The sequence below is a fragment of the Trachypithecus francoisi genome, unplaced genomic scaffold (genome assembly GCF_009764315.1).
Source record: "Trachypithecus francoisi isolate TF-2019V2 unplaced genomic scaffold, Tfra_2.0 Lachesis_group1, whole genome shotgun sequence".
NCBI lineage: Eukaryota > Metazoa > Chordata > Mammalia > Primates > Cercopithecidae > Trachypithecus > Trachypithecus francoisi.
Genome location: NW_022681454.1, coordinates 165,601,609 through 165,620,173, shown reverse-complemented (window position 1 = coordinate 165,620,173; position 18,565 = coordinate 165,601,609). Strand labels below are relative to the sequence as shown.

Genomic DNA, 18,565 nt, shown 5'->3' with positions numbered 1-18,565 from the left:
GAACAGTAGTAGAAAATATAAATTGGTATACTCAAGTGGAAAAAATGTTTTACTCATTTTTGCTTCATTTAAATTTTTTATATTAACACAATAATACAATATAAATTTTTAAAAATAAGCACAACCTTCTTTTACACAATCTATACTTTTTCATGACTAGAGAAAACCTTTTTTAAAAAAACGTTGACTATCAATTCTTTGTTTTTTGATAATAGTTCATGAGTACAATGTTTCCTTAAATAGAGAACTACCTGAACTTTCCTCTTCCTTTAACTCTGTATTTTGGAACTTCATGATAAATCTTTTTCTCCACTAGTTAATAATGATATTGACTGCAAAAATCAATAAACATGAAAAGTAATGACTTCTAGCAATTTACTTTTATTAAATCTGCAGAGAGTTTTGATATCATTTACTCTGCAACTCAGTCTCTGAATTTATTTTATTTTACTTTTTCTAACTAGTACATTGCTTTGTTCTCAGGTAGAAAAGGAAGAGGAAAGCATGGCAAAATTCAACTAATGCATCATTTTGACACATCTGTTGTTCGGCCAGTGGTGTGCAGTCTCCCATTTCTGATATAATAAATGTTTATGGTATTTCTATTTTAATGAATGCCCTAGGCTCCAGGACCTGTTTGTATACTTCTGTAGCATATATCTTTAGTGAGGAGATGGTGTTGTCTGTTTCAACTAATAGAGAGTAAAACTTCATGGAAAATTTAGATTTGAGAGCCACTGCCTCAATGCAACCTTCCCAGGGAATCAACACAGAGCGCGGGGAGCGTGGGGAGGCCAAAGTGGCAGCAATTGGGTCAATTAAAGGAAGTGAGTGCAAGGTTTGAAGGAAAGTAGATGTTTATTTTCAGCAAGTTAGTTTGTTTCAATAAGCAATCATTTTCTCCTTTATTTCACAAGAATTAATGGGAGTTTTCTCCAAGAAAATCTCAGAATGTAGAACCTCATCCCCTGATGTCTCCGAATATATGTCTCTGAAAAAATGGCAAGATTAGTTGTCATGTTTGAAAAAGTAAATATATAACATAAAGTAGATGGTCGGGCTGGCAATAAAAACAAAAATAGACAAAGGAAATTACATCCACTAGAAAAGCTTCTGCATTGCAAAGAAAATAATTAACAGAGCGAAGAGACAATCTAAAGATTGGGAGAGAATATTTTAGCCATACATTTGATAAGGGGTAAACATACAAAATATATAAGAAACTCACATAACTCAACAGCAAAGAAATCCAATTTTAATATGACAAGGGACCTGAATAGACATTTCTCACAAGAAGATACACAAATGGCCAGCAGATATATTTTTAAAAACATGGTTGATCATTTGATAAATGTAAATTAAAGCCATGAAGAGATATTATCTCACACTTTTCAGAGTGGGTTTTATAAAAAAGGCAAAAGATAGCAAGTGTCAGTGATAATGCTGAGAAAAGGGAACCCTTGTATACAACTAGTGAAAATGTAAATTAGTACAGATCTTATGGGAAACTATATGGAATTTCTTCAGAAATACCTAATGTTAATGATGAGTTGATGAGTGCAGCAAACCAACATGACACATGTGCACCTATGTAACAAACCTGTGTGTTGTGCACATGTACTGCAGAACTTAAAGTATAACGATAATAAACTAAAATTAGAATTACCATATGATTTAACATCTCATTTCTGGATATTTACCCAAAAGAGTTAAAATAAATATATCAAAGAAATATCTGTAATCCCGTGTTTATTGCAACATCATCCACAGCAGCCAAGTTATGGAATCAACTCAATTATGCAATCAACCAATTCAATTGATTGAAATCAACTCAATCAATTATGGAATCAAATGTCCATCAATGAATGAAATGATCATAAAAATGTGGTATATATACACTATGAAATAGTATTCTGCCTTAAAAAAGTGGAAAATTTTGTCATTTGCAAGACATGGATGGTATTGGAGAACATTATACTAAGTGAGATAAGCTGGCACAATAAGACAAACAACACAAGTTCTCACTTATATCTAAACAATCTAAAACAATTGAACTCATAGAAGCAGAGAGAACAATGGTGATTACAGAGACAGAAGTGTGACCAGGGGAATGAGGACAAGATGGTCAAAGTATATCATATCTCAGTTAGATAGGAGGAATTTGTTTAGTTTTTATTTTCTTTTTATTTTAGTTCTATTGTACAGTGTGCAATAATTAAACTTTAATGTGAATTTCCAAATGACCTACATTTGGTTTATTAACTGCCTATGAATATGGAGATATTTTTCTATTGAGGAAAACATGAAATATCAGTTTACATGCCTATAAAAGAACAGTGGTTTTGCATCTGACATAATAGTCCTTTTTCTATAAATACCAAAGTATGTATGGAGTGTTTGGAAAGCATTTAATACGATGTTGAACATGAAATTATTTTTAAATCATGTATTTGACCCTTTAAAAAAATCTCAAAATGCCAGAACCTCACTTATAATGTTTATGATGCTGTTTTTAAATTAAATTAGCAAACACTGAGATGACTTTAAACTAGGAAAATTTTATATTGATTTTTAAATATATAAATTCTCGAACACTGTGATTAACAGGTTATATTTTTCCACATAAATATGGGCAAATTTTGTGGAGTTCTTTTTGCATTAGAATATAATTCAAACCCATCTGCTCCATGGTACAAAAGCAAAGCTGGCCTTATGTAAGCTTGACTCTTAGGAGCACAGTGCTCTACTGTATTATAGTGAAGAAGAAGAAAAGTATGGCAGATTAAACATTATTTCAAGTATATTCTAATCAAACACTGAAAGTTTTTGTATGATATTGAAAACAATATATTAAATGAAGGTAAACTGTCAGCTAATTAGTATGTATCATGAACAATGAAAAGCCAAAATTATATAAGAATAAAATAGTCACATTTAAATTACAGTTGGTGATACACAGCACAGTCTGGCATACTTGACATGGGTTTTACATTTTTTCATCCAATAACTATCTATGTGCACCCACTGAATTATATTGTATAGGAAAAGTAATTGAAATATAATTTTGTAGATGTTGATATTTTATAGAAAAGAAGAAGCCTTATCTAATTCTGTAGCTCAAATAGATATTTTAAGTCATGCAAAGTTTTCTGGGCATGCCTTATTATTTGAAGTTATCACAATTTCAAAGGCAAGTGTCTGAATTTACAATTGTTTAAACTCTATTACAAAGGATTAATAACTCTAGAGAGTCTGATAAATCAATTACAATGAAAAAAGCAAAATTAAACTCATCTCTTTCCCAATATTGTACAATTGTGACACTTCTCAGCATTTACAAGCATATAATTAGAATACAATGTGTTGAATATTAGTACAATATAATCATTATAGAACTTTGGGTTTTAATAAATAATTAATTTAATGGTGGCAAAGTAAAAGATAAGAGATTTTTTCCAAAAGCAATTTCAAAATAAATGGCCTGATATTACTTTCATTTTTATTTGTTTCCCTAAGTCTGTTGAGTTTTCTTTATGTGAAAGGCATATATCTGAAGATAAAATTTACATTCTCAGGGTAAGCTAGACTTCGGTTTTCTTCATGCTTCTCACTACATACTTGAAATGTAACACCAAAAATATAAACAAATGATAGTATGCATTTTTCAATTTGACTTTAAAGTGCCATAGATTTATAATGGCATTAGTAATGGCAAAAACCACAATTACTTTTGCACCAGCCTAATATTATTTTAATGTTCAATGGATAACAGTATCGAGTATATGACCATTTTATCAATAGTGCCTTTGTATTATAGGAAGTGGCCAGAAGGAATTTTAGGTGACTTGAGTAATTAAAATATGGTAGAATGTTAAAATTGGGAGAGACTTAGAATTGACTTTTTCTGACCTCTTAATTTTGTGCATGAAGAATCTCAACATTTTTGCTAAGATCCTAGTGCTAAGTGGGAAGCTCAGCTTTCATCTTCATCTTTTTCCTATCTTACACTGTTTCCTAAGACAGAAGTTGTGATTCTGTTTTAAAGTAGACTAATAGATCTCTTTAAAGCTTACTCTCATGTCTACAAAGAATGGTTAAATTTCATTATTTAATATGCATGCCATAAACTTGTGGCATTTAAAGCAAACATTTAAACAGAACAGAAAATGAAATAAGGGCCTGTTTGGCCTTTATGGATGAAAGGCCATACCTTTCAAAATCGAAGATAGCTTTGCATTTTAAACTATACTAGTGTTTGGTGAAAATCTTCAACAAAGAATAGGTAGAGAACACTTTGCCTTATGTTAGATAATACTATTTCCTATATTTCCAGAAAATTTCCTGGAATATTTATACACTAAACAAATGCTTGTAGAAGCTAGTAACTGTTCTATTTATTTAACATTTGTAACCCATCTTCTAATCCTATACATAAAACCTTTAGAAGATGAAAAAGTACAGCCACGGTTATATATCATTATGTCTTTATATATACACATGCACATGTGTGTACAAATGTGAGCAATCAATGTATAAGATCCATAGCTCACAGTGCTGAGAAATATGATTATCCTTTAATAAAGCCTGGCCTCTGACAATATTGAAAGTTGGTATCATATCTTATCAGTTTTCCCTACCTTTCATTGCTGGGTTCCACTTTTAACCCTCTCTGTGCCATGGCCTCAAATAATATAAATGGTAATAATAAACACACACACACACAAAAGGAATCCATTTGAATTATATGAACTTCATGAAGAAGATACTGTATAAAGAGATTACATTTAAGAGATTTTAATCAAACCTGAGTTTGTCAGAGAGAATTCTCCTGAGGAGGAAACGATTGTACAAAAGCCTAAATAATTGCTAGTTAACTCAGTGAAAGTGTGTGCAGAAGGCTTTGCAAAGCCCTGATGATGAGAAAGGGCGAGACATATTTTTAAAATAGGCCAGAATGTTGTGTGACTGAAATTTAATGATCAACAAAGACAGTGGCTCATTATCAGATTATCAGTCTGGAACGGTGTCAAAGGCTAGACACTGGAGAGTCTGTAACACAGTGTTTCAAATTTTAAATTGTTTTCTATTGAATTTCATTGAATAGTTTTATGCATCACAATAATTACCTTTTCTTTTTCTTTTCTTTTCTTTTTTTTTTTTTTTACTATTAAAGATTGTTCTGATAGAACAAGGTAAAAACTTGGAGCAGTGACAGAAGTTGATGTAGTCAGCGAGCAGAAGTCTGAATGACATGAGTTGGCTATCAGAATAGTCAGACAGAGAGAGTGAGAGAGAGAGAGAGAGAGAGAGAGAGAGAGAGATGAGTTGAGAAAGGTAGCAGCAGTGGGAGAAGAAGTGAAAACATTTTTGAGTTGTTTTGTATATTTTTTTAAAAAGTAGATTTTTTCCAGATAATAAAAAGAAAAGCATCAAAGATAACTGAGGATTTTGCTTGTGAAAATAAATAGATGGGGTGCCATATGCCAAAATAGGGAACACAGAAAGGGGAGCAGGTTGTGAGGGAATATGAAAAGTTTGAATATACAAGTTTGAAGTGCTATAAAATGTTTAAGTAGAATTGCTTAGTAAGCAATTGGATATATGATTATGTCTGGGCCCATAAGAGAAGTCTAGGCTGGAAATACAAGTTATAGAGTTAAAGGCTTATTTTTATGTGCTATATACAGTTTAGAAACATCAAGATCAGTGTCTCATTAGTTATAATAATGTGATAGACACTATCATTTTATTTATTTACAATTGCAGGTATAAATAGTTCAAATAAAATTCCCAATATCACAAATTCTGTTAGTAGCAGAGTTTCCCAAAACTCATAGGGCTTAAAACAAAACTTGTTATTATTAAATTTCATTGTTTTGGGATTAAGAGTTGGAACAGGGCATACTGGAGAAAATGTGTCTACTTAAAATTTTCAGGGTATCAGTGCTATTAATTGAATGGCTGAGGACTGGAGCAGCTGGAAGGTGGCTGAATACCCCTTGCTTTCTACACATGACCTTTTCAAATGACTTTCCAAGAAGTAAGTCTTAGCTTTTTACAGTATAATAGTTATACTTCTTAACTGGAGTTGAGTAATCCAAGAGAAAGAATGTATCAACTGCCAGTTCTCTTTTAAGCTAAACTTGGAAATGGCATAACCTCAGTTCCCACTACATTTTATTTGTGGAAATACTCACAGGCTAGACTAGAGTCAAGGAGAGGATACAAAAACTTCACATCTCAATGAGAAGAGTGCTGATGTATTTGCAGCCATCTTTAATCCACCACACTTAGACCTATGACGCTTTATAAATTACTCCTTGCTACTATCAATTTATACAAAGTACACCTGTAGCAAAGGGCCAGGCATACAATAAGTGATCAATAAGTGTTTATTCAATGAAATAGTTCTAATGTAGGGAATTACAGTTTTGTTAATCATAAAAAAGCCTTTAAATCATTTTAGATACTCTATCATTTTGCCTAAAGGGACTAAGATATTTAGGATATAATCACAGGTTGGTACTTTTGAATTCCTCTAGTAGTGGATTAAAAATGTCTGTAAATTATTTAAGCTAAAGTTCACAATGAAAGGTCTTTCAGATTCAGCTAAAATTTCTAATTTCAAATATGTTTCAAAAGTATTCTCAATGATTGCATTAGATCAGCATGTAGAACTTTTTCTTAATATAATTGATAGCTTGTTGCCCACTAAATGTTAAGACACTCAGCAATAAGATGATTTCAAAGAAAAGGTCAAACGCTGCCTTTGAAAAAGAGCAAACGCCATGCAAAGAATAACGCCATTCTAAGTAAACCACTTTCCTTGCTATTGTGAGTGTCAAAGTTCTGATTCACAGGGATGAATAAACCTAATAGAAAATGTTCTCAACTCATGCAATCATCAACATTATGTAAAATTATGAGATGGCTGTGATTAACAATCTGAAATATAAAAACAATTAGATATCAGGCTTCAATTTTCCTCTCATCCCTCAGAACTTTTAATAATGCCTTTGTGTACTATTTAGGTAAGTTCTTTATAAATGATCATATAAATAATGAAAATTATTGTTGTATCAGCAATATAATATGTAATAACACTCAACCGATTAAGACAAATGATATTGTAGGTATTATAATTGACTTGTACAGAATTATAATGTGCAGTTGCAAGTCATCAATAGATATATAATGACATTAATAGTTTATTCTAAGATATTAACAAATAATTACGATCAAAGTGTGAAAGCAATGCATGTGAAAAACCAATGGGAATTGTAGTTAGAATCCTGGCTCTTCCAGTGTGTTACCTAATCTTGAAAAATCACTTGGCCTGTTTAAGTATCAATTTTATCAGCTGTAAATTGAAGATACTGTTTTCATGTTGAAGCATCATTGGAAGAATTAATCAAAATTATGTATTCAAACAACATATTAGACCATCAATAGTTATTATCTTTATAATTATTAGTCATTATTAATGGCACGGTAGAAGTTGAACCAGTAAGCAAATTGCTTTTCTCACAACTGTTTATTTTGAAGCATCTGAAAGAGGGTAACTCTATTACATGATTTTAAAAAAAGGAACATATGTTATGAAAAATGAAGTCTTCGGAAAAAGGAAGCAAAAAGTAAAAAATATAAAAGGGACATAAAAAGAACAAAGTTCTTTGCATATTACAAAAGAGTAAAACTGAGAAAAAAATAAGAACAAGCAGATAGATGAGAATAGCTGAGAAAAATCTTTCCAGAGAAATACCTTTAATATCAGTCTAAAACTTATTTTGTAAATATTTAACTTGTTGGTTGTTGATACATAAAATATGTCTTTCATAGGCAAGATCCAGAAAGTGCAATGATGATTAACGTGCTATTTTTTAGTCTCCGTTTTATTCTCACCTCCATCATGCCATTGTTACAGAAAACCAGGAAACCCAGGGGTCTTGACTTTGTGTTTCTTTCAAAGCGTGTTGCTCACTATCATTGATGAAATTACTATTTCATAAACATATGTTTTCCAAAGGACTGATGTTTTTCTTGGTTCATTTAACCAAATTTATATGGTTTGCAAATATGTTTATTTATATTTAAATACAAAGTAATTTTTTGTAGCCCTGAAGTTGTCTTTCTCACAGCAAGAGTAAGCATGTAAATTAACTTCATCTTAATGAAATTACTCTGGAATAAAATATGTTAACATTAGACGCAATCAAGTCATTTTAGTATCATGAGTTGTCCCGAAGTTTTTCCCTTTATAGGTACTGACAATTGCATATTAACCTTATGTTATTGGTTAACCTTCTTAACCTTGGTTTAAACATTTTGCCCATCTGCTTAGGCAGATTCCCCACTCCCCTTCTCTTCTGCATGTTTGACTGGGAGCTTCCAGAGGCTGTTTTCACTTCCCAGTTCTCATGTGTTCCTCTTGGAAAGTTTTTGGCGATGCACTCTTATGAACTGTCCTTTGTAGATTCCTGCTTTCTCTCCACAACTCCTTCCTTACTGTCCCCTGCTAGAGAAACTACATAATGGTGGAAATCTCCCCATGATGACAGCTGCTAATATAGCCAAAGCTTCTGGCAAAATACTCAAATACATAACCTAGTTTTCTACCTTCACCATTTGTCTGCTGGACATCGAAGAATGTTATTTTGCTCATCATACTTTTAAGACTTCCTCATTAAAAAGCTTCTCAGCTTCTGTCATTTTTCTTCACTTTCTAGGCTAAAGAACAAATATCAAGAAGTCTCAAAATGTAAAATATACAAATTTTGTTCACCACATTGAAAATATTTTTTGGATTACATACAAAAGTTTGCGGTTTATACCAAACAAACTTATATGCCAGTTAAACAAACAAAAAAGTCAACACCCTTTGGGAGAATATAACAGAATCAACAATACAAAATTCACAATACCAATGATATTTTGCAAAATTAGTTGACATGAAGAAAATAAATGTGACACATGATCAGTAGATAGAACAATTATTGGAGCCTGATCATGAAATATCCCGGTGTCAAAATGTAGAGAAGAGGATTATAAAGCAGCTGTTATAACCAAGCCCAGTGGCAGCAAGGAAATATGCTTGTAATGGATAATAAAACAGAATATCTCAGCAGAGAAAGATCTAGATTCTCTTGGACAGTGCCAATGCCAACATTTTCAGGGTTAGCTACTTCTTCTATCGATCTATTTTATGTTCTATTTGAATTTCACTTCTGGCATTATCACTTTCTATTTCCTTGTTGCTCTTTCATCTTTCTTGGCCAACTCTCTTTCACTTATCCATTTAAAAATATATCACATGGATTCATAACTGGGAGACAAAGAATCAACATAACTGCAGGCTTTGCTGTTTGTGAATTTAACAACAAATGACCAGTGACCAACCACCAACAGACTTCGAAGAAAGTAATGGGGTTGGTAACTGATCATGATGCATACTTATTATTTAATGTGTTAATTTGTGGACTAAAGAGCTAGCAGCAAAGATTAACTTCACATAATTACTCACAGTTTTGAATTCGAATTTTGAATTTTGCTGTTGGGGGTTTGGTATTATGTAACTAAACAATAGTTACTGAAATTTACATATATCAGAACTCAGCAAAGCAAGAACAATGTGTATATGTTAAACTGGAGGATAGAATATATAAACTCTCTTTAGCAAATTGGACTTGGGCTGAAGAAAAGATGAAATATTTAAAAGAGAAGAAAAAAGACTTAAATTCTCACAAATATCAATGTTCAGGATTATATAAAAAATTAAGTTTGGAATTAAAATGCCAGGAAAAATATGTGTATATATCAGGAAAAAAACAAAAGAAAGAGTGTTTCAAGGGAGATACACAGAATTTGCAAATAAGGCTGAATAGATGATTAAGAGAGGACTGAGAATATTATCTCTAAATTTTTTTTTTTTTTTGAGACAGAGTCTCACTCTGTTGGCCAGGCTGGAGTGCAATGGCGTGATCTCAGCTCACTGCAACCTCCGTCTCCCAGGTTCAAGCAATTCTCCTGCCTCAGTCTCCAAATAGCTGGGATTACAGGTATGTGCCACTATGCCCAGCTAATTTTTATATTTTTAGTAGAGATGGGGTTTCACCATGTTGGCCAGGCTGGTCTCAAACTCCTGACCTTAGATAATCCACCCGCCTCGGCCTCCCAAAGTGCTGGGATTACAGGCTTGAGCCAACGCTCCTGGTCTCCAGAATTTTTTTTAAAGTTAAGTTATTGGTGATTACTTCCAGAAACTAAAACTAATTTTGAGAATTGAATAGGCAGTAATAGTGTGGATATAGCAACATTGCTCATGATTTGAAGATGGTTTGAGGTTTATTTATTATTTCAGCATAGTCTGTCCAATCCTAAATGATACAAAGTTTTGTATCCTCTAGATAAAAAAAAGATAACTACAAGAGTTAAGACTTTGAGGAAGTGGAATGAGGCAGCATTCAGGGCACAGGCAGAGTTGTTAAGCTTTTACAGCATAACAGAGGGGACAAGGAAAAGAGAGGAATGTAGAGGGCATTTTTAATGTTTTTATGTGAGCAGGTATAGCATCACACTATCTAGATTTCCCGTGAAACAGTAGGCATGGCCATCTGCGCAAAGTGGTGGGAAAGAAAAGGACTAGATATTTTTAAGAAAGACCAAATAGATGCCATGGAGCATGAGAGAAAGAGCTGACTAGGAAAATGTAAGAGCATTGCTGTGCAGTGGGGAGATTCTGCAGGAATACTGTTAGTTCCAGTCTCAGAGTTCTAGTCTCCGCAGTTTATTGATTTTTAGAATTATACTAAACAACCCATGTATAAACACAGAGAAGATAAACTATTATTGTACTGATACATGTTAAGTGACAGGGCATGTACTAGAAGAAAGTAAGGGGCACTGGGTCTGTTATCTTAGCAAGCTCTAAAAATTAATATTTCAGGCTTTTAAAATTTATGTATATCTATATATAGTCCATAGCCAAGTGCGAGCCAATAGGAAATGTACAATCATCTAATGTATGGAACTCAAGCCATCTTTCCACACGTACCTCTATTGCCTCTTTGAATGCTTGTAACTTAAAGAACAAGGAAAGATGAATAAAAAGAAAAGAGATAATACATCACACTTAATTTCAAAACTTCATGTTATCCCCAGGGTAACTTTCAGTGCTAACAGAATAGTCCCCAAAAGAGATATTGTTTCAAGGCTAAATTCAATGAATTAAATATACCAGTCAATAAGAATAACCTTTGTGTAATAAAGAAATGGAAACAATCCTAAAGTAGAAACGTCAGCTGGGTTATCAGTGTAGTTTAACATCTGACAGTTTAGAGTTTCTGTTGGAGTTCAGGCTATAGGACTACGACTGCCTGGCTCCTAATCAATGTTCTAGTGAGGAAATATGGGACAAGTTATTTAATTTGTCTCATCTACAAAAGTGGTTAATTATAGTACTGAAATTAATTGAGCTAATACATATAAAGTGCTTAAAAGAGTGACTGGCATGTATTAATAGTGAGTATCGGATAACTGTTAGATATTACTCTCAATCTGATGGTATGATGCTATTGGTTCTTCCAGCTTGTAAGATTTTTGGGAGAATACAATGAGATAATGCACACTAAAAATTCTTATGACTTTGTGTGATTTATACAATTTATTCAATGTATTATGAATTACTGACATTCTGTGAAAAATTCCTAAAACTTTTAAGATTAACATTAGTGAATTCTATTTCATGGGTAATTTTAAATTTTATTTTTATTTTTAGTGTGTGAAAGGTAATCGAGAGACTCAAGACCCCAAATCCAAATCTTTGGGCTAAAGAAAAATCCTGCAATTTTTTTTCCTATAAACTGAATTACTTAATATGCTTTTGAATTATAAAAGGGAAATAAATGTGAATTGTTCATATACATGTGTGATTTGTGTTGTGATGACTTATGCTTTAGAGAACTTTTGGGATACTTACTGGGCTATGTCCTTTCAAAAGACATTTGTAAAAATAACTCCATTATTAAATGTCTGGGGTTAACAAAATTTTCTGAAATGCTAAGTATATATCCAAATAAGATTTACAGATGTCTTACTGTTACGTAAAAGATTTTATAGCTTTGTAATTTTCATAAAAGATAACTATGCAAATAATACCTTTTAAATAGAATGCATGTGCCAATGACTACATGATTTTATATGTGTGCTGGAAATCATAAGTTAGATTCTTTCCTGATGAAGTCATTTCTCTAGTTGACAACTGTCAAAGCCATCTCAAAAACCCATGAATATTAAAGCACTGTTCACTGGCACATTTGGCATTTTGAAGTCAGGCAAATAGAACTCATGAAATATGAAAGGAGTGCTCCATGTCGCTTTGTAGAAAATGTTGCCATTAAGATGATGTATGAGGAAATTCACACCTTCCTCTGCTGGGAGTGCTCAACTGTATTTTCCATCAACTGTATTACTTTGTTTGATAGTGTTAGCATTGGGTCATATTCTCCTTTTTCCTGGCTTTAGGAGATCTCAAAGCTAGCACTAAATGAAGGATTTTAAATTATTGTCACATGTACTGCATGTTTTAAACACAAATGCATTGTTTTACTTAGTTATATTATGACAATCAATAGATTCTAAAGCCTTTTTATTCTAGATGTTAGTAATAGGCCAGAAATATTCCTAGGCATAATATCCACTGCCAATTTTTATTATTATATTATTGGTTTTAGGAGTCTGAATTTATTAGGAACTTGTGATGGTTTCTTTCATATTTTAGCCGCAGGAAACTTTGTCCCGCCTATATTTTTCTTCATGCTTAGTGATATTATGGACTTGTCTTTTATTCTTGAAAACTTTACATGCTTTTTACATTTAAAAAATTTTTAAGTCATTTTAAAGAAGGCAGTCCTTTTTATTTTGCTTTATAGTATTTCAAAATATCAGGTAATAAGCATTCTTGTTCTAAAAAAAGACTGGCATAGACATACTATAGACATACTGAAAGTCTTAAAAATTATTTTACTGTGAAAATGGCAAGTTATGTTGCATATTAATATAATAGTAATATAATAGTAATGATAGTAATATGATTTTCACCAAACATTAAGATGTTTAATTAGTGCAGGTGTTTAGAAATTGTATGTCTTGCAATAAATATATTTTATATTGATCCTTCTATACAAATTTATTTGCAACTCTAAATTTAGCAGCATGAAGACATGAAATTACTTTCCCTTTAGTATAGAAAGCATGTTCTTGACTGTTGATGAACCAAAAGATACCTAAGGCAGTATACCCCAAATCCTAAAATCCACAACTTCCATAACTCTTATTTTGTATCATATTTTGTAAGACAACTACCCTCTTTTTTTTTCATAATTATCATGATATTCTGAATCTAATGTTTTAATGCAGGTACACAATTATATACATTTCTTAAAATAAAAGTGACTTGGAAACATTGCTTGCTGTAAATTCATGAGTTTGTGTACTCATATTACTTTGGCAAATGTAAGATGACTAAGTGTGCGCATCACATCACTGAGTCTGACTTGCCAAAGAAAATTCATACATAACCACAGTGCATATGCTGAATATTCTCATTTGTGTTTCGAGATTCAATATTTCGATTTATTCTCAAATTAAACACACACACACACACACACACACACACACACACACACACACTCCCCTTAAGGAAGAACAGATACCCAGATCTGTTCCTAAATTATGGGTTGCCTGCCCCTATGACTTCTACAAAATATATAAAAAAGATATCACAGCTATGGCCAGTTCCTCAAGGTGTCTGAGTTGTTACACAGCCCAGACAGTAGAGGGCGCGACAGAGCACTTTGAGAACTCTAAGGCACAGGGGAGGTTAGTCAGGGATGTGGCACTTTACGTGTCATATTAACTTATTACATCACATATAGAATAAAACTTAGATGGTTTGGAGCAAATATCCTAAAAATAATTATGCCTTGTTAGAATGGTAAAACATCTTATTTGGGCTCTGACAACTCACTAAAGACACTGATTTTAGCAGCAGTATAAGGTTATGCTGAGAAAACAATTTTTGATTGTTCAACTGATAATCATGTATGTTAAAAGTTATTCACTGAGTTGGCAGCCGTGAGCAATTAGTAGTGCAATAAAAATGTTATTAGGATATATACAGATAACAATTCAGAAATATCCAAATGGCTCATTAGGCTAATAGGTTTTTATTCTTTGGAAAATTTTCTATTGGTCTATCTAAAGGGTCTAGATATTTTGTGTAAAGGGCAGGATTATACAATCTCTGTCACAACTACACAACTCTGCCACTGCAGCAAGAAAGCAGTCATAGTAAACACGTCAGTGATTATCTGTGGCTGTATTCAACCCAAACTTATTCATGGAATAATATAATATAATAATATATATTATTACCTAATATATAATATATATTATATTATTACCTCAATTACCTTTCACACACTAAAAATAATATACTAATATAAATAAAAATGTCATGGACAATTGATGTTTTCTGTAATTTTCTCATATCATGATTGGATTTTTTCAACTATTTTAAAATATAAAAATAATTCTTAGTTCATGGACCATAGAAAAACTAGTGGCCAGTCATACTTTTCCAATCCCTGGGATAACTGAGGGCCAACTTTTCTGGGAAGTAATGGCTCTGTGGATCTTCATAATTTATAAGGCGGGTATTGTCATCTAATTTGAAACCCCAGACATTTTAATATTTTAGTGCAGAAATACATAAGTCACAGAAACTCCGAAGTACATTTCCTTAGATATTTATTTAAAAATGGCCTGATAGCCCAAGTGTCCTTTCTAAAGTATAGAAAAAAATACTACAGTATTTATATTTATAGAATATATTTTTGTTATGGAACACAAACATTTGACAAGTGTGCTTTTATAGGTCACATATAGTGAATGTTACTTCTAGAAAATAATAGTTTCTTTCAAAAATCAGAGTTGTCTGATCGCTCTCTCTCTCTGTCTCTCTGTGTGTGTGTGTGTGTGTCTGTCTCTGTGTGTGTGTGTGTGTGTGTCTGTGTGTGTCTGTGTGTGTGTAATAAAGTTGTTTGGAACAGCTTCAGTTCCAAAAGAGACAAGATAAGCCATAGGGGGATTGAAGCAACTTTTGTACTAGAGAAATGTTATCTTTTCATACCTAGGTAGTCACTTTACAGGATATTCAAGAGTTAAAATTTATTCAGTATATATAAGCTCTTGGGGTTTATTCACAACTTTCATGTACTATAAGAATACAGTATATGCCTAATTTTTTTATCTCTCCAATCAGATTTTAAAGAGAAAATTAATTGGAAATAAGATATCTAAAGAAAATGGCAGTAATTAAACGGCTGAAGATCATAGTAACATTTTTAAACTTTTCTACAAGAGACATTATTTGTTCTCTTCACCATTAATATTATGCAGGTAAAAATTTAATCTATTTCTATTTTTTGGAAAAAAATTCTAATGCAACATTTCTGAAAGTTGTGGTTTGGGGATAAAGCCGTAACAGCTATGTCAATAATCTGATAAATACAAGCATTAAAAGACTGCTTCTTATTTATGTCCACAGAGCACCTAAGGCGGGTTTTAACAGTATGAATGAGTTAGAAAATTTTGTTTTGGGTGTGTTTATATAGACAAATTTTGTGTGCAGAAACATAGATAAGAATTAAATATCCAGTTATACTCACCCATCAGCTCATATTATAGTCAATGATAACATTCTCTTCAGTGCTTAAATATTAATTTTAAGATAATCCTTTAGCATTATTTAATAAAAATGTAATTGTTCCCTTTACTTTTATTTTCCCTCAAAGACTGTGACACATTTGATGATTCTTAATTTAACATGAGCAATATTCAGAGTGTCATAGGTCTTACGACACATTGACAATTATGACACCCATTAACCTCTTTCAAATTATAAATGAGAAGCGTGTGTTTTACTGCCAAATTTTAGAGACCTAATTGACTTTTCAAGTTGTTTTTGCTTAAGTAAATATAATGGATAAAATTGTATGAAACAGAATACCACTAGCTTTCTTTCATATCCATTCACATTAGTTCTCAGTAAAAATAAGGTATCTTATACTTGCCCAGTAGTTGCCAAATATTTTACTCTTTTACAGGTTTTTGTGACAGTGAAAACTTTTTATGGGTGATCTCATTTGAGAAAGGAGTAATGCTGACTTAAATGCTCTTTTAGTAAAAGATAGTGCTTCTCTACCACTGAAAGATGGGGCTATAACCTTAAATGATTTAGTTCTGTATTTTAGCATTAAGAAGCTCTAATTCCATTTTCAGATAAAATAAGTCTTCAAGTTATTATATCTAACATAAACATCCATCCGTGGTACTTTATATATAAATTATTACTCTGAAAAGAACTGGAATTAAGATTTCAACTTGCTTGAACAGAATCTCATTTGCTTGAAATACAGTAGGAGCAGTATTTCAAGGAAATGAGATTCATCTTTACACTGAGGCTGAGGACTTGAAAGCCAGAGAACTTGGCTGCCTACCGAATGGCAGAGATAGTGCAATAGGTACAAAGTACTAAAAGATGGCAGTCATTCTTACAGAAATAATGTTTCTTTAATACCTCCTTGCCTCTCAATAAAGATAACCTCAGACTAACTCAATGTGTTAGATTTCATCTTTCTAGCCACAAAGCAGTGACAAAGGCCTCTATTAATTTTAAGCAGTACATTCTTAAAATCATATATATATATATATTATACATTTGTGTAGCACTATTGACAATAAAATTTTTAAGGAACACAACTTGTCAGTTTAATCTAAAACCTTTTTCCATCTTTTACTCCATTGGAGTTTGTTTTCTATTCTTCCCTATTACCATTTTTTAAAGTTACAGAAATTTGCACAGGGACCATATTGGAATTTGGTGGAGTTGGAGTAAACACACTTCATTTCATTTTTGTTTGGCATTTTTCAAATATTATAAGGTACAGGGAACTACCTGTGTATCCTCTCCCACCAGGTGAAATTCTCTAAGTTGTCATGATAATACAGTTGGTCTTAGTCAAAAGGCTGAGAAATGGCTGTCATCATGATACATGACTGGGATCATAAAAGGAATCAGAGTCTTGGAAGACAATAGGGCATTTCTATGATAATCTTTGAGATGATTCCTGCATTTTTATTCATCCAGCTTAGAGACAGAATGGGGTAGGAGGAGGGCATACATCTCAGACTGCTTGGGTAGGTCTTTTCAGAAGTACTCCTTTAAAGTGATCCTCTGTTCGTCATCAACAGGAAATTTTAAGATTGCCAGTTTACTTTACACAATTCTACAGTAAACTTTATTTTCAGACGTTGTAAAATTATAAAAAATTATAAAAACACATTAAAGTTAATGTTTATATGTATGTGTGTGTGTGTGAAATACAGTAATATTCAACACATACATATATATATAATATATAAAATAAAATATATAAAATATTTCCCTCCATTTTGTTCTTTTGGAGATGGAGTCTAGCTGTGTGGCCCAGGCTAGAGTACAGTGGTGCAATCTTGGCTCACTGCAACCTCTGCATCTTGGGATCAAGTGATTCTCCTGCCTCAGCCTCCTGAGTAGCTGGGATTACAGGTGTGCACCATCACACCTGGCTAATTTTTGTATTTTCAGTAGAGACAGGTTTTGCCATGTTGGTCAGTCTGGTCTCAAACTCCTGACCTCAGGTGATCCGCCTGCCTCAGCCTCCAAAAGCGCTGGGATGACAGGAGTGAGCCACTGTGCTCGGCCTACCCCATATTTGAAACTCTTTTACTATATTCCTTTGACCCCAGCCAAGAAGGATACTAGGTACTTCATGCTGCCTCCGGTTGCTTGACACGCCACACGATTCATACGAGTAACATTACCTTTAAGAAAATTAGTATAATATTTATTTTGTAAACCAGAGCTATTGTGGTTTTCCTTGATTAGATTAGATAGGTGAAATATTTGCATTTTATAAAATTTACCTTAATATGTAATATGGCTCAAATAATCTGTTTTTTTTATGGCAATGTGGTGGAATGGTAAAATCAGACAACTAAATGTTGAAATGAGTAACATTTAGTTAAAATCTATGTTGTTTCTCATATTTCCTTAGTGACCTTGGAAAGTTTTATCTATAAGAGATTTCTTTTGAGTGAAATGTGAATATTAATACTTATATTACAGGATTGTTGTAGCAAAAGTGAATTGAATTTGACACACACAAACATAGCATACACATATATACCTAATATGGGTTATTAGCACTCACTTTTTCCATATTTAAAATTACCAATGTAAATTAGCTAACCATTATTGCACTATTACCTATAGGACTTGGTCTTCTAGAGTATCACACAAATATTAATTCTGTAAAAATCATAAAACACCTACTGTGTCCCAGCCACCATGCTAGAGGTCGTGGAACTAATCAGTAAATCACTTACAATGTTTGCATATTTTTCTTTTCCTCTAGACCTGTTCAATGCCAAATTCTCGCATGTTCTTTTATTTTCCTTTGGAATC

General features: G+C 32.5%; 1 protein-coding gene and 1 long non-coding RNA gene across 2 annotated transcripts in view; both read right to left on the bottom strand.

Moving 5' to 3' along the window:
* GALNTL6 (polypeptide N-acetylgalactosaminyltransferase like 6) overlaps positions 1-18,565 on the bottom strand; it is a 1,250,966-nt gene that overhangs the window by 1,025,747 nt on the left and 206,654 nt on the right. The window lies entirely within an intron of this gene.
* Positions 917-13,440, bottom strand: LOC117086129. The gene is made up of 3 exons (XR_004438210.1): positions 13,430-13,440; positions 11,367-11,368; positions 917-1,650 (listed from the first exon to the last, which is right to left on the bottom strand). It is a non-coding gene; the product is annotated as an uncharacterized LOC117086129 (long non-coding RNA).